Source organism: Entelurus aequoreus, linkage group LG25 (genome assembly GCF_033978785.1).
Source record: "Entelurus aequoreus isolate RoL-2023_Sb linkage group LG25, RoL_Eaeq_v1.1, whole genome shotgun sequence".
Taxonomy (NCBI): Eukaryota; Metazoa; Chordata; class Actinopteri; order Syngnathiformes; family Syngnathidae; genus Entelurus; species Entelurus aequoreus.
In genome coordinates, this window is record NC_084755.1 from 2331570 (window position 1) to 2357328 (window position 25759).

At 39.9% G+C, this 25759-nt stretch overlaps 1 long non-coding RNA gene across 2 annotated transcripts in view; it reads left to right on the forward strand.

The window, feature by feature from the left end:
• LOC133642395 (uncharacterized) overlaps nucleotides 1-25759 on the forward strand; it is a 119366-nt gene that overhangs the window by 78706 nt on the left and 14901 nt on the right. Inside the window, exon 3 of one of the 2 annotated variants that reach the window (XR_009824507.1) lies at nucleotides 20682-21500. The exons of the other annotated variant lie outside the window; for it this stretch is intronic. This is a non-coding gene — a long non-coding RNA (uncharacterized LOC133642395). Of the gene's footprint in view, nucleotides 1-20681; nucleotides 21501-25759 lie in introns of those variants that run through there. 2 annotated transcript variants of the gene reach the window in all.

Genomic DNA, 25759 nt, shown 5'->3' on the forward strand with positions numbered 1-25759 from the left:
CATCTGGTCAGGATGCCACCCGAACGCCTCCCTAGGGAGGTGTTTAGGGCACGTCCGACCGCTAAGAGGCCACGGGGAAGACCCAGGACACGTTGGGAAGACTATGTCTCCCGGCTGGCCTGGGAACGCCTCGGGATCCCCCGGGAGGAGCTGGACAAGGTGGCTGGGGAGAGGGAAGTCTGGGTTTCCCTGCTTAGGCTGCTTGCCTCGGATAAGTGGAAGAAAATGGATGTATGGATGGATGGATGGACTTACTCAAGGATTCGTTTCAGCTCTAGTATTTTGAGAGGTGTAGTCGGACTAAGTAGGACATCACTGAAGGCCTAGGTGAGATACTCACGGCCCGCCACTGGCAACTTCTCTTCCCTCAAACTGTCAGTCAGTTCACGTCTCGTTTAGTAAATGCACACATTATGCTTCTTTTGAAAATTTGGTTTTTTAGTTTTAGTTATTGTCTTATTTGTGCGTCTTGCTTTCCCCACTGTTCGGAGGGCATGACCTCTCACCTGCTCATGCAGACTCAAGGTGTTCTCTCCCTCCTCTGCCAAGTGCGGCTGATATGCACGAACACGCACAGGTGCGGCCAACAATGGAGGCTTTGTGCCGGCTTGGCACACTGCTGGGCCAGCCGGGCTCTTATCGAGAACCAGAATCGGGACATGCAAAGACCTCGGCACTTCTGCCATTCTTTTTAATGCTAAAATGGCGACATCAAGGATATTATCTTAAGCTCCCTCACATCATGCGGGGATGTCATTTGACTTCCACGCGTCCCTTTGAAGAAGACGAAAAAAGCAGAACTTAGCAAGCAAATGACTTAAGAGTCATTATGTTGCGTGGAGAACGGACCGCAGCTAAAGCCGCGTGTTCCACGCTTCCCATCGCCGTCGGGTGGGGGCCGGCCATGACATCAGCGCCTAAATAACATGCTTGTTTGGAAGCGCCCTTGAACGTCTCGGAGGATGAAAGCGAAAGGGGGGGGATGAATGAGCGAGAGGGCGCCATCAGATGCGTCTTCAAAGGCAAACGGAAACCTCAGGGAACATGCAGCTGATGACATCACAGGAGGACACAGGGCACTTAGTCCAAAGTTCTCACGGCGGCCTCAGAGAAAGTGAGCGAGGAATTGAAAAACAAAAAACAAAAAAGGACAAGGAGGATGTGGGAATATTGAGAGTCCCTCACTTTTCCATGTGCGGGGGTGTGTTTTGTTGCCATGGAACGTTGGCTATAGAGGTCTCACATAGATTCGGTTTTCAAAAATTACACTTTACAAAAACTCAAAAAGTTAGCATGCTAGTGTTCGTATTTTAGCAATATGACAGTGGGATAAAAGATGTGGCCGATAGGACAGGTTGTTCACCAAAAAAAAGAAAATTTTCGGGGCTTCCACGCTCTAGTGCAGGGGTGGGCAATTAATTTTTACCGGGGGCCGCATGAGCAACCCGAGCACTGCTGGAGGGCCACATCGACAATATTTCAATTAAATTTTGCTCAATATTATTTTTGATGTATACCGTAAGATAAATAATAATAATAATAATAATAATAATAATTAATAATACTTTCATTTAACCTAACTTAACTTTTTACCAAAAGCACTGCTTCGGAAATCATTTGTACCCCTTTCAGAGATCACATTTAGTTCCCCTTAAACATCCTCATGTTGCACAATGAAATGTAAGCATAGGATGAAGTGTGCATTCCTGTAACATTCTCTAGTAACTGCATTCCATGATTAATATAAATAAATTAACATTAATAATAAATGACAGTGAAATACGCACACGTATGACTGAGGAGTCATAGTGTAACTTTGTGTGGTGTTTGAGTTGTCCGACTTTTTGTGTGGCCCTAAACGCACCAGTGGTTTAGTGGTATGCGTGTTGGTGACAGATGACAAGTTGGTTTTGGCCTGGTTTGTATGGCAGAAAATGACTAGTTTTTCGAGATAGAAGTGTTTTACTCATGTTTTTGGTGTGGTTATGGCCGAATATAAACAGTTTTGCTCAATAAAGTGATCGATATATAATTCCTGGCCTCGAAGCATCTCGATAGACGTTACAATAATTGAACGGTGTTCAATTGAACGGTGTTGACGAACACCGTTAGGGCCGCTTGTTGTCACTGTCACTCAGAGTTGCATTGCAAAATTACACAGAATAAATGTGTTTATTTTGTTTAGAATTCAGATGGGATTTGATTTGGTGCGCGGCATATATTTGCTGTGCGCAGAGGACGCTTGAGCAGTGCGCAATTGCGCAGGTGCGCACCTTAGAGGGAACGTTGCTTGGCAGTCCATGTCTTGTTGGTGAAAACACGCCATTCGTCATCAACTTTTCTCTTTTTAGCGTCTCGGGTGTAAACCGTGCATCACTTGTCGCTGTGCACCTTCACTCACAAGTTACACACGGACATACGCCCATAAATAACACTCTTCAAAATAAAAGCAGCACAGTTGTATCGCGCGCACGACATAGATGTTTTTTCAACTTTATTTTGTAATTTGTGATTGCAGCTGTTCACATTCACTCACAATCACGCACGCGCATACGTCCACACGGAAGTAATACAAATAACGCTTTTCAAAACAAAAGCAGCACCGTTGTATTGCACACTCGACATAGATACTTTTTTAAATGTATTTTGTGATTTATGATTGGCCTCAAGCGGGCCGGACAGGGACGACAAAGGGTGCTCAGTTAAAGCTCTTTTTATTACCAAATCTGTGTTATATGTGTTTTATGTTGCACAATTGCACCAAGAAAAATTCCTAGTTTGTGAACCCGTTCTCAAACAATGGCAATAAAAACTATTCTGATTCTTATTATCATTCTGAAAAGAAAAACTAATTTTCGGGGCTTCCACGCTCCAGTAAATTAGAGTGGACGCCATCCGCTTTAATGGAGGATGGCGCTCGCCTCATTTCGATGGCCATCCAGCCAAAACCAAACATTGGACATCAAAACTTTTTAGCCAGAGTTAAAGTAGACAAGTGTGTGAACAAAATGAGACGTTAAGCACCCAGCTATGTGAAAGTATGCCTGAGCTACAAGAGGAGGTAATCTTGTCTTTTCGGCGTTTGTCTCAGGGCAATCGTCCATAAAAATGGTATGTACCCATTAAATAGGCCCATTTTTTTTTAAAATTTTGGAATAGCGTTGCTATGGTAACACAAAATGTTCCCAATTTAGAGTACCCTCATCGGCGCGAACGAGACCTTTCGGGTATAACATATGTGGGGGGTTCGTTGGCCGGTTCGTCACGTATTTAAGCGTAAGAGAAACGTGCGGCACAGGGAACAAGCAGCTGATGACATCACAGGAGGACACAGGGCACTTAGTCCAAAGTTCTCACGGCGGCCTCAAAGAAAGTGAGCGAGGAATTGAAAAACAAAAAAGAAGAAGGACAAGGAGGACGTGGGAATATTGAGAGTCCCTCACTTTTCCATGTGCGGGGGTGTGTTTTGTTGCCATGGAACGTTGGCTATAGAGGTTTAGCATAGATTTGATTTTTCAAATGACACTTTACAAAAACTCCCTTCCAATGACGTGTTCCAGCGGGGGAACTTGTGTTTTCCATCATGTCTGTCTGCTGTTTTGGAGGATTTTGGTCTGGAAGTCTTCTTCTCTATTCTCATGATCTCATTGTATCTTACATGTGTTAGACATTACATGTTGTAGACATCAGGACACCTGGCCATTACACCTACAGGAAGGGAAAATATGCGCTTGATCCTTAAGCTCGCACTCTTCTGGGAAGACTTTGTACAAGGTTCTGGAGTGGGGGGATTTTGGTCCAGAAGAACATGTGTGAGGTCACAGGTCACTTATGAGGGTCTGCCGGATCACAATTGCTGTTCTGGTGCATGATTATGTGATGAGGTACGGGTCGGTTAAGTTCTTCAAACCATGGCTTTATGGACCTTACTTCGCTCGGGGGACAGAAAAGAGGACATCTTGAAGGGGTGGACCACTCATCTGTGCATCAGTTGGGGAGGTCTCTGCGCTGCTGACCTGTCTCCACTCGAGATGATCTCCTGCTGGCCCCACTATGGACTGGACTCTCACACTATTATGTTAGATCCACTATGGACTGGACTCTCACACTATTATGTTAGATCCACTATGGACTGGACTCTCACACTATTATGTTAGATCCACTATGGACTGGACTCTCACACTATTATGTTAGATCCACTATGGACTGCACTCTCACACTATTATGTTAGATCCACTATGGACTGGACTCTCACAATATTATGTTAGATCCACTATGGACTGGACTCTCACACTATTAACCAGATCCACTATGGACTGGACTCTCACACTATTATGTTAGATCCACTATGGACTGGACTCTCACACTATTATGTTAGATCCACTATGGACTGGACTCTCACACTATTATGTTAGATCCACTGTGGACTGGACTCACACTATTATGTTAGATCCACTATGGACTGGACTCTCACACTATTATGTTAGATCCACTATGGACTGGACTCTCACACTATTATGTTAGATCCACTATGGACTGGACTCTCACACTATTAACCAGATCCACTATGGACTAGACTCTCACACTATTATGTTAGATCCACTATGGACTGGACTCTCACTATTATGTTAGATCCACTATGGACTGGACTCACAATATTATCTTAGATCCACTATGGACTAGACTTTCACACTATTATGTTAGATCCACTATGAACTGGACTCTCACACTATTATGTTAGATCCACTATGGACTGGACTCTCACACTATTATGTTAGATCCACTATGGACTGGACTCTCACACTATGTTAGATCCACTATGGACTGGACTCTCACACTATTATGTTGGATCCACTATGGACTGGACTCTCACACTATTATGTTAGATCCACTACGGACTGGACTCTCACCCTATTATGTTGGATCCACTATGGACTGGACTCTCACACTATTATGTTAGATCCACTATGGACTGGACTCACAATATTATCTTAGATCCACTACGTACTGGACTCTCACACTATTATGTTAGGTCCACTATGGACTGGACTCTCACACTATTATGTTAGATCCACTATGGACTGGACTCTCACACTATTAACTAGATCCACTCCATGTCCATTGCACCGGTCGCCCAGGGGGTCCCCACATCTGCGGTCCCCCCAAGGTTTCTCATTGTCATCCCATTGGGTTGAGTTTTTCCTTGCCCTGATGTGGGATCTGAGCCGAGGATGTCGTTGTGGCCTGTGCAGCCCTTTGAGACACTCGTGATTTAGGGCTATATAAGTAAACATTGATTGATTGATTCAAACTTTTTTCCCCAAGATGGCGCCGCTGTAGTGGCTTGCTGTGTTTTTTGTGTTCCTGATTATTCCCTCTTGTTTTCATGTGGGGGTTTTTTGCCTTTTGGTTCGGGACCCTTGGGAACTGTGTGACAAGGGGTGGCACTTTTGTGATTTCTGCGGTGCTTTTTTGTGAACTTCTGGATCTTCCTCCCGGGAGCCTTTTTGCCACGGAGACCAGCTGCTGGGTCTCTGCAACACCAGAGTCCGTTTGAAGAGACTGGAGGAGATGCGGATGAAAAAAGAGGGTTGCGGAGCTGGCGATGAACGCCGGGATGGTCAAGCTTTACAGTGTCTTGGCTGAATGAGCATGTATCGGACACCTCGGTCTCCTTGGACGTATCCTGGCTCATCCATGCGGACTGGACACTGGCCGAGAGTTGGTGGGGGTGCCGAGGGTCTCTCTTGGTTGCTTTGTTGGGTCTGCTCCTGTCTCTGGCCATGCTCCCCCCACCCCAGCAGACAAACACCGCAGAGGCCACCACAGTGTCTGGTTTTGTTGTTGTTTTACTTTAGTGGCTGTGTGTAGAAGTGGCTGCTTGCATCAGCTCTGCTCTTTTAATGTCTTTAATGTTGTCAAGTTCAAACACTGATGACATCTAATAATCAGACAAGAAGCAAGGAAACGTGCAGAAAACAGAGTTCAATTTAGCTCGAGGAGACACGTGTTTTGGGCTGTACTCTAGTTACAGATCCAAACTACGTTCTAAAAATCAAGCCCGCGCGCTTCCTCTATTTATTAGGAAATGGCCCTATTACATCACGGTGACTGAGGGAAGGGGGGTAATCTCGACAACTCCAGTTAGACACAATATATGATCATACAAAAATGCAAATATGTTGACACTTGGTGCTATCGCCCAGTCTCTGCTTAGTCTGCATCCCGGAACCCAATGTTCGGCCTTGGCAGCCAGCAGGCCGAGTACTGGTGCTATCGCCCAGTCTCTGCTTTGTCTAGTCCCGGAACCCAATGTTCGGCCTTGGCAGCCAGCAGGCCGAGTACTGGTGCTATCGCCCAGTCTCTGCTTTGTCTAGTCCCGGAACCCAATGTTCGGCCTTGGCAGCCAGCAGGCCGAATCTGGACACAACACTGATAAAAAGGCTAGCAATCTTTTGGATTGCTAGCTCTGCACAAATACCATATTTCCTTGAATAGCCGCTGGGGCGCTAATTAATTTAAAACCTCTTCTCACTCCTGCGCTTACCAAAAGCATGCGGGATAGGCAAGCATGCGCTAATTATTTTAAAACCTCTTCTCACTCCGGCGCTTACCTTATCATGAAAAGCACATTTAATAAAAAAAACTTTATTATGGTCTTACCTTTACTTGTAAATGAAGTCCATGCGCAGCTCCTTCTGACCAAAAGCATCGATAACTTGTTTATAGAAGTCTTCCTTATCTTTCTTCAGTTTTAAAAGCCTCTCTGTTTCGATGGAGATATTCCTTTAATTATTACCTCCTGCTTCGATTGAAAGTCCAGTTTAGAAAACTGTTTTATTTTAGATATGTAATCCTCCATGTTAAAAGTGCAAGCAAACGATCGCTTCCTTGTTGCTGCTTGTCTTCTTCTGCAGCACCGGTCTTCTGCAGTACCGGTAGTCGCAAGAAGGATCACTAGCGGCCTCTAACACCAGGAGGCGGGAGTCATTTAATGACTCATATTTGACACACGCAGCTACGGTATATTAATAAAACATACGGTAGCTGCTTACTGTTCTTTTTAGCATATTCAATAGCTTGGACCTTAAATCCTACCGAATAGCTCTGTATCTTCTTCCCTTTATGCGATTTTAAATTATTGAAATTAGCCTCCTCCATTTTGGAAAATGACACCTTGAAAGGTGACGTGTCACTCGTGACGTGACGAGTTTGACCCGGCGGTGAAACGAGGCATACCGTTTTTTCAAAATAAAGCGCTTTGAAAGACGCAACTCCAACAACAAAAAGTCAGCTCTCCACCACTACAAACTAACAATATTAATAATAAGAATTGCAATTACCGGTGTATAATAACACAATATTGATATTTTTCTTTCCTTTATGCGATTTCAAATGACTGAAATCAGCTTCGTCCATTTTGAAAATGATGACACGGGAAGTGTCACTCGTGACGTGCCGAGTTTGACCCGGCGGAAATTCTAGGCATATGCTAATCATTTTGCGAAACGAGTTTGACCCGGCTGTAATTCTAGGCAGGCGAATACTATATTCCCGGCGGCAATTCAAGGAAATACGGTACAAGAATACCATTTCAGCATAAATTGACAATACTTTATAGTAACGACCCTTAAGCATAAAGTTATGATGATAATATATACATAATTATTCTAACCATGTCCTTTGTGTTCTTTGATGTTTCCCTCTTACATGTTTATGTGTGCTATGGCTATGAGGTTTTTTTACTTCCTTGGCCTCAGTCTGGACCCCCTTAATTTCCCCTCAGGCATTATTAAAGAATTTCTGATTCTGATTCAGAAAATTGTCCAAAATGTGTTTGCGACCATTGTATCAACTGGCTTAAAGTACCATAAACACGAGGGAGTGTAGCCCCCACGTTAGCACGACTGCTCTCAAAAATCCAAAGAATCTCAAACAAACATCGCCAGCACACACCCCCACACCGCACACCCCCCTCCTGTGGTCGTATACCCCCACTCCTTTTCCTGTTTGTCTCAAAGACATAGATGATCTCTACAGACTTCACAGCGCAGATAGTTTGCAGCTTTTTGGAGAGCGCTATGCCAGGAATGCAAGGTGCCTGCTGTGCGGACAACAAATAGGCTGTCTCCACCTCCCGGAACTTTCCCAGGAGGCCCAGGAAGCTTTTGTAGAACTTTTTTTTTTTTTTTTTGCATAGCGGGACATAAGGGGGCACGTTTGCCAGGTGGCATGATTGTTTTCGGGGATGGTTCTTTTCTCCCCTTTCCACCAGGATGCCAGACCACAGTCATGTGACATGGATCATAAATGTGAAGCTTACCACAATAAAGACCCATTGTCCAAAGCAAAACCACACACACTTTTACCGTGCTGGACCTTTCAGGAACATGTTTTAGGACAAAAGCAGGGCCAAAAATGGATCCTAAGAACTTTATTGATGGCATTGGTTTAAAAAAAAATCCTCATGGGCATCTATCTTTGTTCTATTCCAGTCCCGTAGATGGCACAATTGCACATTGCAGAAAGTTGTATTTCCAACGAGGGTTGAACGGTATACGGGTAGCAGAGGTGGGTAGAGTAGCCAGAAATTGTACTCAAGTAAGAGTACTGTTACTTTAGAGATGTATTACTCAAGTAAAAGTAAAGAGTAGTCACCCAAATATTTACTTGAGTAAAAGTAAAAAGTATGTTGTGAAAAAACTACCGAGTAACTGATGAGTAACCTGTTTGTTTAATGATGACGGCAACAAATAATGCACAAAAACATAAAAATAGCAATGAGTAAATTCAGAGCCAGGAATATCTCTTAAGCAACTAAAACAATAATATATATTAAATAATAATACATTAACATAAAAAAAATTAAGGCAAATTGAGCCACAATAACTTAACAGCACCATAGGCTCAGTAGGCAGACATTACAAAGGAAAATAACAAGTTAGTCTTTACGCAAACCAAAAACTGATAGGTGTGGGCTGCACCTGAGAACACACTGCACTTTTGATTGGTGTTTGTATGCATGTGTGTGTGTGTGTGTGTGTGTGTGTGTGTGTGTGTGTGTGTGTGTGTGTGTGTGTGTGTGTGTGTGTGTGTGTGTGTGTGTGTGTGTGTGTGTGTGTGCGTGTGTGTGTGCGTGTCTATGAGGCTGCAGTGCGTTAATAAATGTCCCCACACGATGTACATTTGACAGTGATTCATAGCAGGGAAGCTAACATCAGCCTACGGTGAAAGCCAAAATATCTACTAGCGTTACTTACCGCCATGTGCTTCCTCAAATTTGATGTTGAGTTCATGTAAGCTTAAGCTTGTTGTCTTGTTGGTCGCTCTGTTTGATTGGTGAAACGTAGTCAAAGGTCACCAGTGACTGTATTTGATTGGTGAAATGGAGTCAAATGTCACCGGTGACTGTATTTGATTGGTGAAACGGAGTCAAACGTCACCAGTGACTGCATTTGATTGGTGAAACGGAGTCAAACGTCACCAGTGACTGTATTTGATTGGTGAAACGGAGTCAAACGTCACCAGTGACTGCATTTGATTGGTGAAACGGAGTCAAACGTCACCAGTGACTGCATTTGATTGGTGAAACTGAGTCAAACGTCACCAGTGACTGCATTTGATTGGTGAAACGGAGTCAAACGTCACCAGTGACTGCATTTGATTGGTGACACGGAGTCAAACGTCACCAGTGACTGCATTTGATTGGTGAAACGGAGTCAAACGTCACCAGTGACTGTATTTGATTGGTGAAACCGAGTCAAACGTCACCAGTGACTGCATTTGATTGGTGAAACGGAGTCAAACGTCACCAGTGACTGCATTTGATTGGTGAAATGGAGTCAAACGTCACAAGTGACTGCATTTGATTGGTGAAACGGAGTCAAACGTCACAAGTGACTGCATTTGATTGGTGAAACGGAGTCAAACGTCACAAGTGACTGCATTTGATTGGTGAAACGGAGTCAAACGTCACCAGTGACTGTATTTGATTGGTGAAACGGAGTCAAACGTCACCAGTGACTGTATTTGATTGGTGAAACGGAGTCAAACGTCACCAGTGACTGCATTTGATTGGTGAAACGGAGTCAAACCTCACCAGTGACTGCATTTGATTGGTGAAACGGAGTCAAACGTCACCAGTGACTGCATTTGATTGGTGAAACGGAGTCAAACGTCACAAGTGACTGCATTTGATTGGTGAAACGGAGTCAAACGTCACCAGTGACTGCATTTGATTGGTGAAACGGAGTCAAACGTCACCAGTGACTGCATTTGATTGGTGAAACGGAGTCAAACCTCACCAGTGACTGCATTTGATTGGTGAAACGCAGGCATGCGATAGATCCTACTTTGAAGGTCTGTCTGACAAACCAAAACAAAGAAAGCGTGCATTAACAGATGGATAAAAATCAGTAGCGAGTAGCGAGCTGAATGTAGATAAATAGAGCGGAGTAAAAGTAGCGTTTCTTCTCTATAAATATACTCGAGTAAAAGTATGTTGCATTAAAACTACTCTTAGAAGTACAATTGATCCCAAAAGTTACTCAAGTAGATGTAACGGAGTAAATGTAGCACGTTACTACCTTTTCATAAAATTGCCAACATTTTTACCTTTTCTTTACAATTACAAACAAAAAATAATTTTTTTTTAAATTTATTTTTTTACTAAAAGCTCGCCTTTTTCTCAAAATGTTTCCTATAAAATTGGGAACAATTTGTCATGTTTTTTCTGTTTCTGTTATATTGCAATATTTTCTCATAAAATTATAACTTTTTTTTATGTAAAATTATTACTTTTTAATGCAAATAGTGACATTTTATTTAAATTTTCCTGAGGGAACTCTCCTGAAGGAATCAATAAAGTACTATCCATCTATCTATCTATCTATCTATCTATCTATCTATCTATCTATCTATCTATCTATCTATCTATCTATCTATCTATCTATCTATCTATCTATCTATCTATCTATCTATTTGCTATATAAAATGTTGACAGTTATCACAATATATTGTACAATTATACAAATATTATATATAAATTATACAATAGTGTCGAGTAAAATCATGACTCTTTTCATCAAATTGTCAAAATTTTAACCTTTTCTTGTAAAATTACGACTGTTAGAGTAAAATTCCAACTTTAATCATAATATTCCACAAATGTTCAGTTTTTCTTGTAAAATTTGGACTTGCTTTGAGTAAAATGACGACTTTTATTACAATAGTAAATTGTAAATACACATTTTATATATCTAGAAAGGGTGGTCCTAAAGAGGTAGGCATTTTTCTCAGTTCTCAAGAAGGTAAGAAATACAAGAATGTGTGTGTGTGTGTGTGTGTGCGTGTGTGTGTGTACCTCAGACCATGTGCACAGCTGCCCATCTGCTTGGTGAAAGCCCGCGGCCTCCTTCAAGCCAACGACTGATGTGATTTAGTGACGCAGGTCAAAGGTCAAGAGCCCCCAGTCTCCATCTGCGTCTTAAAAAAAAAAAAAAAGCGGCATCAGGAAGGGTTTAGCCTGGAGTCAATAGTCTTGGTGACAAGTCTGCCACCATAGCTCACCACACTTCTAGGTACGTCTTAAACAGGATTACTCCAACAAATAAGTTGCAGCAGACCCCCAAGCACCTCTTGAACGAGTCGCCTGGCTATTCTAATGACAATTAATTAGATATCGTCTAAATCAGTGTTTTTCAACCTTATTTGAGCCAAGGCACATTTTTAAAATAAAAAAATACGGAGGCACACCACCAGCAGACAAGGTTAAAAAAATGAAACTCCATCAGGTTGTCGTGCCTTATTTTGAGTTTGTTGTTGTTTCCCAGTGTGTAGCGCTTAAGTTCCTGCCTTGCGCTGTTATTTTGGTGAACCCTTCCTGTTTTGTTGGTGTTTCCCCGTAGCAGCTTCATGCTTTCCTTTGAGTGCTATTCCCCGCACCTGCTTTGTTTTCGCAATTAAGACCGTTTTAGTTGTGCGGATATTGTTGATTGTCCTGTCATGTACGTCTCTGCTCCACACGCAGTAAGTCTTTGCTGTCGTCCAGCATTCTGTCTTTGTTTACTTTGTAGCCAGTTCAGTTTTAGTTTCGTTCTATAGCCTTCCCTAAGCTTCAATGCCTTTTCTTAGGGGCATTCACCTTTTGTTTATTTTTGATTTAAGCGTTAGATACCTTTTTACCTGCACACTGCCTCCCGCTGTCGGTTGCATATTGTGATCACGACAAACTATGTTCCCGACCAGGCCCGGCCCTAACCAATCTGGCGCCCTAGGCAAGATTTTAGGTGGCGCCCCCCCACATTGGCAGTGAAGTGTATATACTCACAAGAAACCGAATAGCTTTGTCTTTGACCTTTTTTTTTTACTTAAAGAAAGCAAATTAACAATCAGAATAGTTAACAAGATAAAAAAAAATATGGATAAATAAATGAATACAAAAAATAAAAAATGAATATATGAAATACAATATTTTTTACATATATAAACACAAAATAAAACGTGTCAACAAGTTTCATAAAATAAATTAAAAATACAGTATAAATAAGGCACTGCACAAAACAAGATATCAAACCAGTATGACTTTAACAACTATATTACAAAAAAGGGGATCCTACAGAGTTCTCTATTTGTGCATTTTAATGTTGCATTAACTAGAATGACTTACAAATTACTGTACACCAGGGAGTACTGTAATTACCTAACGTTACATTATTATTTTCCATAACAATTTAGCCCCCTCCACAATATTAACCCGACGTTAAAACAGAACTAGCTATTTATTGATTAGCAATTGCCGAATCATGTAACATTAGCTTAATGCTAAAAAGCCAGGTTACTATCACATTCTGTAACAGACAAATAATTTCATGTAGGCTAACGTTACCTACCTGCTACCTCTGTCTTTTTCTCGTTTCTCCTCTTCTTTTCTCTTTTTTCTTCCCTGGGCACCTGACAGTTTTGGCCGTTTTGGCATCTTGTGTTGATTTTTTTATGTGGTGACGTCCAAAAAGAGTCATGATACGGGAAGGGAGGGGGCGTAATGTTGTAACAAATAATATTTCTATTAAATAGGCTTTACTTTGCATTTTAATTAACGTGGGATTATTTTATGTATTTAGAAATAATAGTTGGGTTTTTTTTGTTTTTTTCCTCCAACATTTGTGGCACTGGGGTGGCGCCCCCTGATGGACGGCGCCCTTAGCATTTGCCTATACGGCCTATGCCACGGGCCGGCCCTGTTCCCGACATCCACAGAGCAATTAGCTACCTGCTGCCACCTACTGATATGGAAGAGTATAACACGGTTAGTCTGCCGAGCTCTAGACAGCACCGACACTCAACAACGGCACATTATTTGCGGATTATAATTACTGGTTTGCAAAAAAGATTTTTAGATTTAGACAAACTTTAATGATCCACAAGGGAAATTTTTCCACACAGTAGCTCAGTTACAAAGGATGGAAAGGATAAGGATGGAAAGGATCCAAGGGCACAAAAAGAAGTATAAAGTAGACTTAAAATGTACCAATTTTTAACCCAATTAGGTGAAATGACATAATCTCCCACGGCACACCAGACTGTATCTCACGGCACACCTGTGTGCCGCGGCACAGTGGTTGAAAAACACTGGTCTAAATACTCTCAATAAAAGTGGAGAGAGGGACTTGGCACGTAACATTTTATTTTATTTGGGTGGATAATGTTTATGAACTCCATTCCAAACATTTCCTTCCTAAGAGGAATTCCAGATGTAAAGATCTGGCGTACTTACAGTCGTGGTCAAAAGTTTATGTACACATGTAAAGAACATCATGTCATGGCTGTCTTGAGTTTACAATCATTTCTACAACTCTTATTTTTTTGCGATGTAGTGATTGGAGCACATACTTGTTGGCAGGGCCGGCCCGTGGCATAGGCCGTATAGGCAAATGCTAAGAGCGCCGTCCATCAGGGGGCGCCACGCCAGTGCCACAAATGTTGGAGAAAAAAAAAAGAAAAAGTTGGTACTATTATTTCTAAATACAAAAAAATAATCCCACGCTAATTAAAATGCAAAGTAAAGCCTATTTAATACACCCCCCCCCCATCCCCCCGCACGGTGCGCCCCCACCCTTCCCGTATCATGACTCTTTTTGGACATCACCACATAAAAAAGTCAACACAAGATGTCAAAACGGCCAAAACTGTCAGGTGCCCAGGGAAGAAAAAAGAGGAGGAGAAACGAGAAAAAGACAGAGGTAGCAGGTAGGTAACGTTAGCCTACATGAAATTATTTGTCTGTTACAGAATGTGATAGTAACCTGGCTTTTTTAGCATTAAGCTAATGTTACATGATTCGGCAATTGCTAATCAATAAATAGCTAGTTCTGTTTTAACGTCGGGTTAATATTGTGGAGGGGGCTAAATTGTTATGGAAAATAATAATGTAACGTTAGGTAATTAGTAGTACTCCCACCTTACATTCCTCAGGGACATTTGTATTAGATCTTTTAAGCAGGTGTTTTTTGTTTACATTGTTATTGCCTTCTGGTTAGCTAATGTTTGCCCTGCAGGTAATAGTCACTTTTCCACCCCTTTACATATTAGGTATAGTTGTAAGCCTAGTTGTTAAAGTGCACACCATTAATGTTAATTAAGCAATATCACATGAGAGGGAATGCTGTTTTTTTATTTGAGCACTGCTGGGATTCGGTTAAAGATAATCATAACATAACATTCTCATATAATATGTTAATTTGCTTTCTTGAAGTAAAAAAAAAGGTCAAAGACAAAGCTATTCGGTTTCTTGTGAGTATATACACTTCAATGCCGATGTGGGGGGGCGCCACCTAAAATCTTGCCTAGGGCGCACGATTGGTTAGGGCCAGGCCTGCTTGTTGGTCACAAAAAACATTCATGAAGTTTGCTTCTTTTATGAATTTATTATGGGTCTACTGAAAATGTGAGGGTCAAAAGTATACATACAGCAATGTTAATATTTGCTTACATGTCCCTTGGCAAGTTTACCTGCAATAAGGCGCTTTTGGTAGCCATCCACAAGCTTCTGGTTATGGTTTGGACAGAGGGAGATGACGGCTCAGACACCAGGGAGCGATGTAGCTCTTATTATATATATATATATATTCACCATATATATATAATAATCAAACAATATAATATAAACTAAGGAAATGGAGTGTGAACTAGATCCAGAAGTGTATGTGGTGTGTTGCTACGTATGTGTGTGATTAGCTGAGGTGTGTGTTACCAAATGTCGAGAGCGAATGAACACGGAAGTACGTGGGGCAGGCAGATGATCCAGGGCAGGAGAGAAGAGGCAAGATCCGTTTCCGAGCGGGAGGTCGAGAATCCAAAAGGGCAGTCCGGGAACCAAAGGGGACAAAAAGGTGACGAGACTGCACTGCTCGCCAACACGGGAACCAGGGCAGACGTGTACGCCAACAGAAGACTATATTCCGGCGAGCGATGGCAGGTTGTGCAGGCTTAAGAAGACCGGGAAGATCATCACCGACAGGTGCGCAGATTTCAGATTGACTGCAGGAGAGGAGCGGCCGTGGGCGTGTCCCCGAGGTGCGCTCATTGAGGAATGCGCATTGGCATGTGCCCGGGCCGTGACATTTCTGCTAGAATTTTTGACCACTCCTCTTGACAAAATTGGTGCAGTTCAGCTAAATTTGTTGGTTTTCTGACATGCACTTGTTTCTTCAGCATTGTCCACACGTTTAAGTCAGGACTTTGGGAAGGCCATTCTAAAACCTTCATTCTAGCCTGATTTAGCCATTCCTTTACCACTTTTGACGTGTGTTTGGGGTCATTGTCCTGTTGGAACATGGAACATGGATCATGTTTTTGTTATATTCCGTTAGTTTTGGACTCCATAGTTCCTGTTTTTTGTGCACTCGTGTTTGTTTTGGTTGCCATGGCTGCGTATGATTTTCACCTGCCACTGGTGTTCGGGACGCTCACCTGGCTCTAATCAAGAGACACTATTTAAGTCTGCCTTTGCCAGTCATTGTTCGATTCATGTCTGATTCCAAGTTTATGCCAAGTGTTCGCTTCATGCCTTGTATACGTAAGTTTTTGTTTGTTCATGCCACAGCTAGTAAGTTTTCATTGTCATAGTTTATGCTAAGTGTTAGTTTAGCTCCAAGTGCGATCAGCGCGTTGTGCCTTCGCCTTGTTTTCCGTTTTTTATCGTACTTTGAGTTTTGAGAAGATTAAATATGTTCCTACCTGCAAGCCTTGTCCGGAATAGTCCGTTTGCATCCCGGGAGAACAAACCTAGCAGTAAGCTGCACACCAGGCTGATGATTTTAGCTTGTCCTGAAGAATTTGGAGGTAATCCTTCTTTTTCATTGTCCCATTTACTCTCTGTAAAGCACCAGTTCCATTGGCAGCAAAACAGGCCCAGAGCATAATACTACCACCACCATGCTTGACGGTAGGAATGGTGTTCCTGGGATTTAAGGCTTCACCTTTTCTCCTCCAAACATATTGCTGGGTATTGTGGCCAAACAGCTCCATTTTAGTTTAATCTGACCACAGAACTTTCCTCCAGAACAGACCTGGGCAAATTATGGCCCGTGGGCCGTCAACGGCCCGTTAAGGTTTTCAATCCGGCCCGCCGAACATTTCCAAGTAATTTTTTTAGACCTTTAAGATCAAAACTGTGGACGCCATTATGATGTTCAGTGCTCTATTTCAAATTACCGTAAATCTTGAAGTATAGAAAGTATTTAAATGGTTGGAATCTGTGCTTTTGGGTGACATATGAGTTATTACGGTAATTAGGTGACAGACAAGTCACTAAGCGGTGTAGGCGGGGTTTGTTTCCAGCGCAGCCAACCTAAAACATGCAACAAAGTTCTGCAAAAAAGTGATATTATTTCAGATTGTGGGTGTTTGTTTTTTTTACCGTTTGCGGTCTTCTTTTGTCGTGTTTGTTGCGTTTTTGTAGAGTTTTGCTTGATTGTAAAAGATGTTGATGGAGGAGGTGGTCTGAATAGTAAAGAGGAGCGACGTTGATATGTTGTTAATGTTCAGTGTTTTATCGTTCATAGATAATATTGCAAATCCCACTTTCTTTATTGTAATGTACATTCTGGCTGTCAGAATTCAGTATCAATCAATCAATCAATCAATCAATGTTTATTTATATAGCCCTAAATCACAAGTGTCTCAAAGGGCTGCACAAGCCACAACGACATCCTCGGTACAGAGCCCACATACGGGCAAGGAAAAACTCACCCCAGTGGGACGTCAATGTGAATGACTATGTAAACATTTTTTAATTCCGTTCCGATTTTTGAGGTGATCTGTGGCAACGTTTTTAGCATTTTATCAGACATTATTGTGAGTTTTTTTTGTTTCAGTGTTCCTCATAAAAGGGACCCAAGCGCACATTCTGTACGGCATATTTTTACAGGCATATACATATATTTATATTTATTTATATGTTTTATACACACCGGTCCCGAGGCACATTTTTTTCTTTCAACGTGGCCCCCCGAGTCAAAATAATTGCCCAGGTCTGCTCCACACTGCAAAAAGTGAAATCTAAGTAAGATGAAATATGTCAAATAAGGGTGATATTTGCTTATTTTCTGTCTGATAAGATAATTCTTCTCACTAAGCAGATTTTATGTTATAGAGTGTTTTACTTGTTTTAAGGGTTTTGGTCCTAAATGATGTCAGTAAGATATTACAGCTTGTTGCTGAGATGTTATGACCTATATTGAGTAAAACATGCTTGGAACTAGAATATCAACTGTTGCAAAGCTGTGTCATCAACACTCACAAGTAGGGATGTCCGATAATGGCTTTTTGCCGATATCCGATATTGTCCAACTCTTTAATTACAGATACCGATATCAACCGATACCGATATCAACCGATATATACAGTCGTGGAATTAACACATTATTATGCCTAATTTGGACAACCAGGTATGGTGAAGATAAGGTACTTTTTTAAAAAATGAATCAAATAAAATAAGATAAATACATTAAAAAAAAATTCTTGAATAAAAAAGAAAGTCAAACAATATAAAAACAGTTACATAGAAACTAGTAATTAATGAAAATTTGTAAAATTAAGTGTTAAAGGTTAGTATTATTAGTGGAGCAGCAGCACGCACAATCATGTGTGCTTACGGACTGTATCCCTTGCAGACTGTATTGATATATATTGATATATAATGTAGGAAGCAGAATATTAATAACAGAAAGAAACAACCATTTTGTGTGAATGAGTGTAAATGGGGGAGGGAGGTTTTTTGGGTTGGTGCACTAATTGTAAGTGTATCTTGTGTTTTTTATGTTGATTTAATTAAAAAAAACAAAAAAAAACAAAAAAAAGAACCGATACTGATAACAAAAAACCGATACCGATAATTTCTGATATTACATTTTAACGCATTTATCGGCCGATAATATCGGCAGACCGATATTATCGGACATCTCTACTCACAAGTATAAAACGACTTTTTTAAAGTCATCATTTCTTACTTCAAGCATGAAAAAAAAAAAAATCATGACTTGGACACAATTGTGTCTCATAATTAAAACAGATGACAGCCAAATGGACTTTGCTGTTTTATTTTCAATGAAACAATAGAAAATAGGTACTCATATAGTAGTACAGTTGGCACAGTACAGTAAACTGACAGTTAATATTTAAACATGTGACATTTCTAACTATTTTGAACAGAAATAGTTCATGCACATTCAGGTAAATTCCTCAAAATTACAATTAAAAAAATTTGGCCGTGGGCCGGGCTGTATATATGCACACTAATTGACTGAAAGAGCCCGCACTTGGCGCGATGATGTCATGTTATCCATGGAAAAATGCATTTTTAGACAATATGATTTGCTAGGAGACCCCGAGAGTAACAAACGCTTGCCTTGTTGCCTTCCCATTAAGAACAATAAATTAGTTTTTAGTATAAGCCAGGGGTGTCCAAACTTTTTCCACTGAGGGCCACACACTGAAAAATCAAAGCAAGCGGGGGCCATTTTGATATTTTTTATTTTAAAAACCAATACAATTTTTGTTTAAAAAAATACACATTGAGGCCTCCACTTAGGCTTGATCAAATAAATATAAAAAATGTGTCATTATCATGTGTCATCATTGGGACGGTATACCTTGTTTGGTAGAGTGGCTGTGCCAGCAACTTGAGGGTTTCAGGTTCGATCCCCGCTTCTGCCCCATCCTTGGGCACGACACTTTACCCACCTGTTCCCAGTGCCACCCACACCGGTTTAAAAATGTAACTTAGATATTGGGTTTCACAATGTAAAGCGCTTTGAGTCACTAGAGAAAAGTGCTATATAAATATAGTTCACTTCACATTATTCAGTATTATTATTCAAGGTCAAAATTAAGTTGTATGGCCTTTTTGTCAAATAAAATCCTGTTTTCTTATGGAAAAAACACAAAGTATGCAATATTTTCACCCAATAAAAATTTTAAGTGGAATATTTTGGATGATATAATAATTGGAGCCTTAAACAGGTCAATAACTCATAACAACATTGATTTTAATTATTATTTTTTGAGCAATGACACTCAAAAAAAAAAAAGTCCCACTAAAATGATTGGGGATCCAAAAAGGTCCTGCTCAGTAAAGTTAAAAAAAAAAATCATACATTTTGTTTTACTTTTAACACAATAGTCTCAAGATCAACTTCCGATCTATCAGTCTTTTATAATTTGTATTGTTGTTTATGTTTTTTGTTTGTTTGTTTTAGGCCCTTCTTTAAAAAAATCAAAAAAATCAAAACTTTGTTTTTTAAATGGCAAACACAAAATATGCAACTTTTCCCAAAAAAAACTATCTCAAAGTGGAATATTCAATGTGATGTAAGTGGAGCTTTGAATAATTCAATAATTCATAATAACATTGATTTTGATTAATTATTATTTTTTAAAGAAAGAAACAGCCTGCATGGCAGCTTTGTGTTATTAGAGTAAACATCGTAACATTTTCTTGTTACATTTCACCTGTTTGCTCTTTTATACCACTTTTTATGTTTTGATTTTTTTTATCGTATTATTAGAATGTGCCGTGGGGCCGTTAAAAAATGACGTGCGGGCCGCAAATGGCACTTTGGACACCCCTGGTATAAGTAAATGTAATGCCGAGCGCATATCATTATGTCAAGATAATGGCACTAGCATTTACGTCATTTAAGAATATTTTTCAACATATTGAGCAAAAAGGTCTCTTTTTTTTTTCTACCAAGAAAAGTGCACTTATTAGTGAGAATATACTTATTTTAAGTATTTTTGGGTTCATTGAGGTTAGCTAATTTGACTTGTTTTGGAAAGTCTTGACAAGCCGAATTTTCTTGTTCTATTGGCAGATAATTTTGCTTAGTTCAAATAAAATACCCCTCATTTTTGTCATTTTTTTTCTTGTTTTTGAACACTGACTTTTTGCCGTGTACGAATTTTTTTGACCCAGCACATTTACTCACATTTTCAGTAGACCCATAATAAATTCATAAAAGAAGCAAACTTCATGAATGTGACCAACAAGTATGTGCTCCAATCACAACAAAATAGAAATGATTGGAACCTCAAGACATCATGACATGATGTTCTTTACAAGTGTATGTACACTTTTGACCACGGCTGTATTTGATGCATTTTTTTTCCCTCCTCCTCCGCAGTTTGATTCTTGTAAAGCTGTGTACAAGAGTGCACATCTCCTGGAATCCAGGGCATGAGAGGAAATGTCAGAGAAAGGTGTGACTTGATAGACTAAACCAATTTCTGCAATTTCCAAGTGTCTTTCAAGAACATAACTTTCATCCTGGGATGTCAGAACTTTTATCTTCAAACAAAGCTTATCGTCTTCTCTCTTCCCATCTCCCCTGCATTGACAGTGGAATGAATTTCCATATAATCTGACTTTTTTTCCTTTTTGTCAGCATATATAAACAAAGGCCTCACAAATATATGCGGCCGGCCTGCTTCCGAGGCGAAGACTTTTTTTGATAAAGTCGCCGCTTCCTTTCTTCAGGAGCAAGCTTGTTGTTAAGCTCTTTGAGATGTCTATCAGACACAAAAAAAAAAAAAAAATCCGGGGGAAATTACGCTGAGCGCAGCAGCCGTGCGGCGGAGGGTGATTACGCATTCAAATGGATGCTTTTTTTATATCAATGGAGGGCTTTGAAGACCTTTTAATGAGCAGATAGTGGAGTTAAATCGTTGTGCAAGTGCCGTCTTGGAAAGAGTAGACAAGGAATAGTTTTTATCCTGAGCAGGTAACGACCTATTAATTCATCAATTAGATGAAACTACAAACAATTGGGAGACCGGGCTTTCTGCTCCGCCGCTCCCAGTCTGTGGAACGCTCTCCCTGACCACCTGAGGGCACCACAGACTGTGGATGCTTTTAAAAAAGGCTTGAAAACCCTTCTTTTTAAAAAAAAAAGCCTTCTTTTTTTTAAGATATATGCATACTAGTTTTAGCCATTAGTGTTGTTAAGCCCCCCTAAATAATTTGGTGTTAAAAAAAAAAAAAAAAAAAAAAAAAAGTTTATTTTTTTTATTTTTTATTTTTTTTCAAATACATGCCGACATATTCATTATAAAGTGGCCCGAATATGAGTTTAAATAAATAATCATATAACCTGTCATTATTCACTCAGTTTCCCCTCACTTCATAGTGTAAGGTAGAGTGCCCTTTTAGTGTGTCGGTATCCAATCCATTCCACTTGTTCATATAGAAAATGCCCACGTCACTCAAAATCCAGTCCGCATTTTCTCTGCGACCTTGCTTGCGGTCCTGCAGGTGTACGAAGCACATTAGCACACAGCACTGCAGAACAAGAACCTTGTGTCTGCAATTGTAAATAATTTAGTTTTTAAGTTTTGTGTTTCTTGTAGAATCTATATAAAGGAATATACATTAGCCTATTGTTAAAATAATGAAAACAACACCATTAAATATTTTCGTATTATTGTATTGTTACATTAATAGCTGTTGTATTATTATAGGATGGCTTGTTAAACATTTCATAGGATTTTCAGAGGGTTGAAAAACCAAGACATTTAATATAAAATGTAAAATGAATAAATACATAAAAAGAAAAAAAATGGTTAAAAGCCATTGTCCCGGGGAGCATTTAATTTCGTCCCGTGCATTTTTTTTACCGTCCCCGGGACGACGGGACTACGTTAATCTCAAGCCCTGGAAGTTACATTTTATTGTTTGCATTATTTGTTTCAGCATTGCACTTTGAAGATGGTCCCTCAGCTCTTTGACAGCTTTGGCTCTTTTTCAGATCAGCAGACTAAGTCTTTCTTATTTACAGTATATATAAGTGTTTCTCATTTCTATTCAGACTTCCATATATATTTGATTTCCTTAACGGCTTGCCATAATATATATATAAATATATTATATACTAGCCAAATGATCCCGATCCAGATATTACTTTAATTCAAGTAATTAAGTAATATTTCCAGGGCTTGAATTTACAACCATTTTAGTCACATATGTGCCCAAAATGTAATCTGTGCAACTTCTAAATATTTGGGAACAAACAATTATTGTATTGTGAGCTAAAGTCGTAGCATTAGCCTCTATGTTGTGAATGAATAACATAGAGGCTAATGCCATGACTGTCATTGTGTTTCAGTGTATCTTGAAGGATCATGCAAGTCATTGTTTCTTGTTGATGCTGTAAACAAAATGTCACTGTGCAAACTCATGTTTGTTGTTGTACTGAACACACATTGTAAATAAACCCACTGACATAATAATAATAACAATGAATCATTTTTAAGTCTTTGTTAGCCGTTTGTGAAGTTTTGTGCTCGTGCGCTACGTTCGCTCGCATCCTGTGCATCTCCTGGGGGCTAAGCCCCCCCTGTCCTTAAAAGCTAGTGACGCCCCTGGTTTTAGCTATACGGCTGTTCTAGTTTTTATTTTAATTTATTTTTTATCATATTTTTATTTTTTATTTTAATTTTTGTAATACACTGCAGCACTTTGAGGTTGTTTACTCAATGTTGTCATATCTGTGTTGATCATGTTTTTGTTTGGCCATGTGCTGTTTGTTTTTTGGACACTTTCTAAGTTCCTGGTTGTTCACTCCCTTGTTTTGTTTCCATAGCAACTAGAGATGTCCGATAATATCGGTCTGCCGATATTATCGGCCGATAAATGCGTTAAAATGTAATATCGGAAATTATCGGTATCGTTTTTTTTATTATCAGTATCGTTTTTTTGTTTTTTTTTTTGTTTTTTTTTAATTAAATCCACATAAAAAACACAAGATACACTTACAATTAGTGCACCAACCCAAAAAACCTCCCTCCTCCATTTACACTCATTCACACAAAAGGGTTGTTTCTTTCTGTTATTAATATTCTGCTTCCTACATTATATATCAATATATATCAATACAGTCTGCAAGGGATACAGTCCGTAAGCACACATGATTGTGCGTGCTGCTGCTCCACTAATAGTACTAACCTTTAACAGTTAATTTTACAAATTTTCATTAATTACTAGTTTCTATGTAACTGTTTTTATATTGTTTTTTATTCAAGAAAATGTTTTTAATTTATTTATCTTATTTTATTTGATTAATTTTTTTAAAAAGTACCTTATCTTCACCATACCTGGTTGTCCAAATTAGGCATAATAATGTGTTAATTCCACAACTGCATATATCGGTTGATATCGGTATCGGTAATTAAAGAGTTCGACAATATCGGCATATCGGATATCGGCAAAAAGCCATTATCGGACATCCCTAATAGCAACCCATTAGTTTTCACCTGTCATGTCACGCACCTGTTTCACATTTTGAGTCACGCACCTGTTGTTAATCATGTCTGTGTTATTTTTATTTTTATTTATTTTTTTGTCCTGTCCAGCTTCTCAGGCAAATCATATAGCAGATGTAGATGCCCATATCGGCTGTTCAGATTTACTTTACAAAAGAGAAGTGTAGGATACTTCTCTTGTTGCCTTATTTGTATTTGACTTTATTAAATGTATTTATATTATCATTTGGTGCAGCCGGGCCGGAGCAGGAGGGGATAGAAAGAGCAAAAAAGGAAGACAGAGGGGAGAATTGTGGGGACAAGAGGGGGATTAGACAGAGAGACAACAACAACAACAACAATAGAGCAACATCAGCAAATACAACATGTACAAATATGATGGTAAAAGTAATAACAAATAAGCAGTTAACGAGAAAATAAAAAATAATACAGAAATGACAATGAGCATTATTACACTAAAAATGGAGCAATACATGTCTTTGTTATTTAAGCTTTTCATTTTCTGTTGGTCAGCCTGGCGACGTCACATTTATGCTCCGCACGTGTTATCGTCACTTTGCTTCATGCCATGTTCACAGTCCCATGCAGAGTAAGTTTTTGTTTCATGTTCATAGTTCTCCGCCTTTTGTGCGCGCCTTTTGTTTTCATGGTCAAGTTTTTTACCTCCGCTGTGAGCGCCTTTTGTTTATACCCGTTTGAGCTTTTTGAGTTCAAATATTAAACATGTACTCACATTCACGTCTTGCCCGCGCCAACTTTCCGTTGCCTTCTGGAAAAACAGATCCCAAGGACCAAGTCATGACAAATGTAAAGTGATTTTTACAAATAAAATCTATTATTATTATTATTATTATTAAACTAGGGGTTTTCAAAGCCTGCCCTCAGACAAAATATATGTAAGTTTCCCGTCTATAGTGACCCACCTCTAAAATAACTACCGTATTTTCCGGACTATAGGGCGCACCGGATCATAATAATAATAATAATAATACCTGAGATTTATATAGCGCTTTTCTAAGTACCCAAAGTCGCTTTACATGTTAAAAACCCATCATTCATTCACAACACCTGGTGGTGGTAAGCTACTTTCGTAGCCACAGCTGCCCTGGGGTAGACTGACGGAAGCGTTAAGGCGCATTGCCGATGAATGGTCTATTTTCGATCGCACCGGATTACCAAATAGTCCGGACCTGTCTCCCCTGGCGCAATATGAAGTCTAAAATACCGCAACAGAGACCCCCGGACTGTTCTCAACATTTCTCAACCAGCTATTGCAAGGAATTTAGTGATTTCACCATCTACGCTCGTAATATCATCAAAAGGTTCAGAGAATCTGGAGAAATCACTGCACTCAACATTGAATGCCCATGACCTTGGATCCCTCAGGCGGTACTGCATCAAAAAGCGACATCAGTGTGTAAAGGACATCACCACATGGGCTCAGGAAGACTTCAGAAAACCACTGTCAGTAACTACAGTTTGTCGCTACATCTGTAAGTGCAAGTTAAAACTCTACTATGCAAAGCGAAAGTTATTTATCAACAACACCCAGAAACGCCGCCGGCTGCGTTGGGCCCAAGCTCATCTAAGATGGACTTGAAAACGTGTGGCGCATTATGAAGCCTAAAATACCACAAAGGAGACCCCCGGACTGTTGAACAACTTAAGATGTACATCAAGCAAGAATGGGAAAGAATTCCACTTCAAAAATGTGTCTCTTCCATTTTCTTATAATAAAGCCGACAGTTGACTTTGGGATATTTAGGAGCGGGGAAATTTCACGACTGTATTTGTTGCACAGGTGGCATCCTATGACTGTTCCACGCTGGAAATCACTGAAAGCGGCCAATTCTTTCGCAAATGTTTGTAGAAACAGTCTCCATGCCTAAGTGCTTGATTTTATACACCAAGTGATTAGGACACTTTTGGCAATATAGTGTATGGA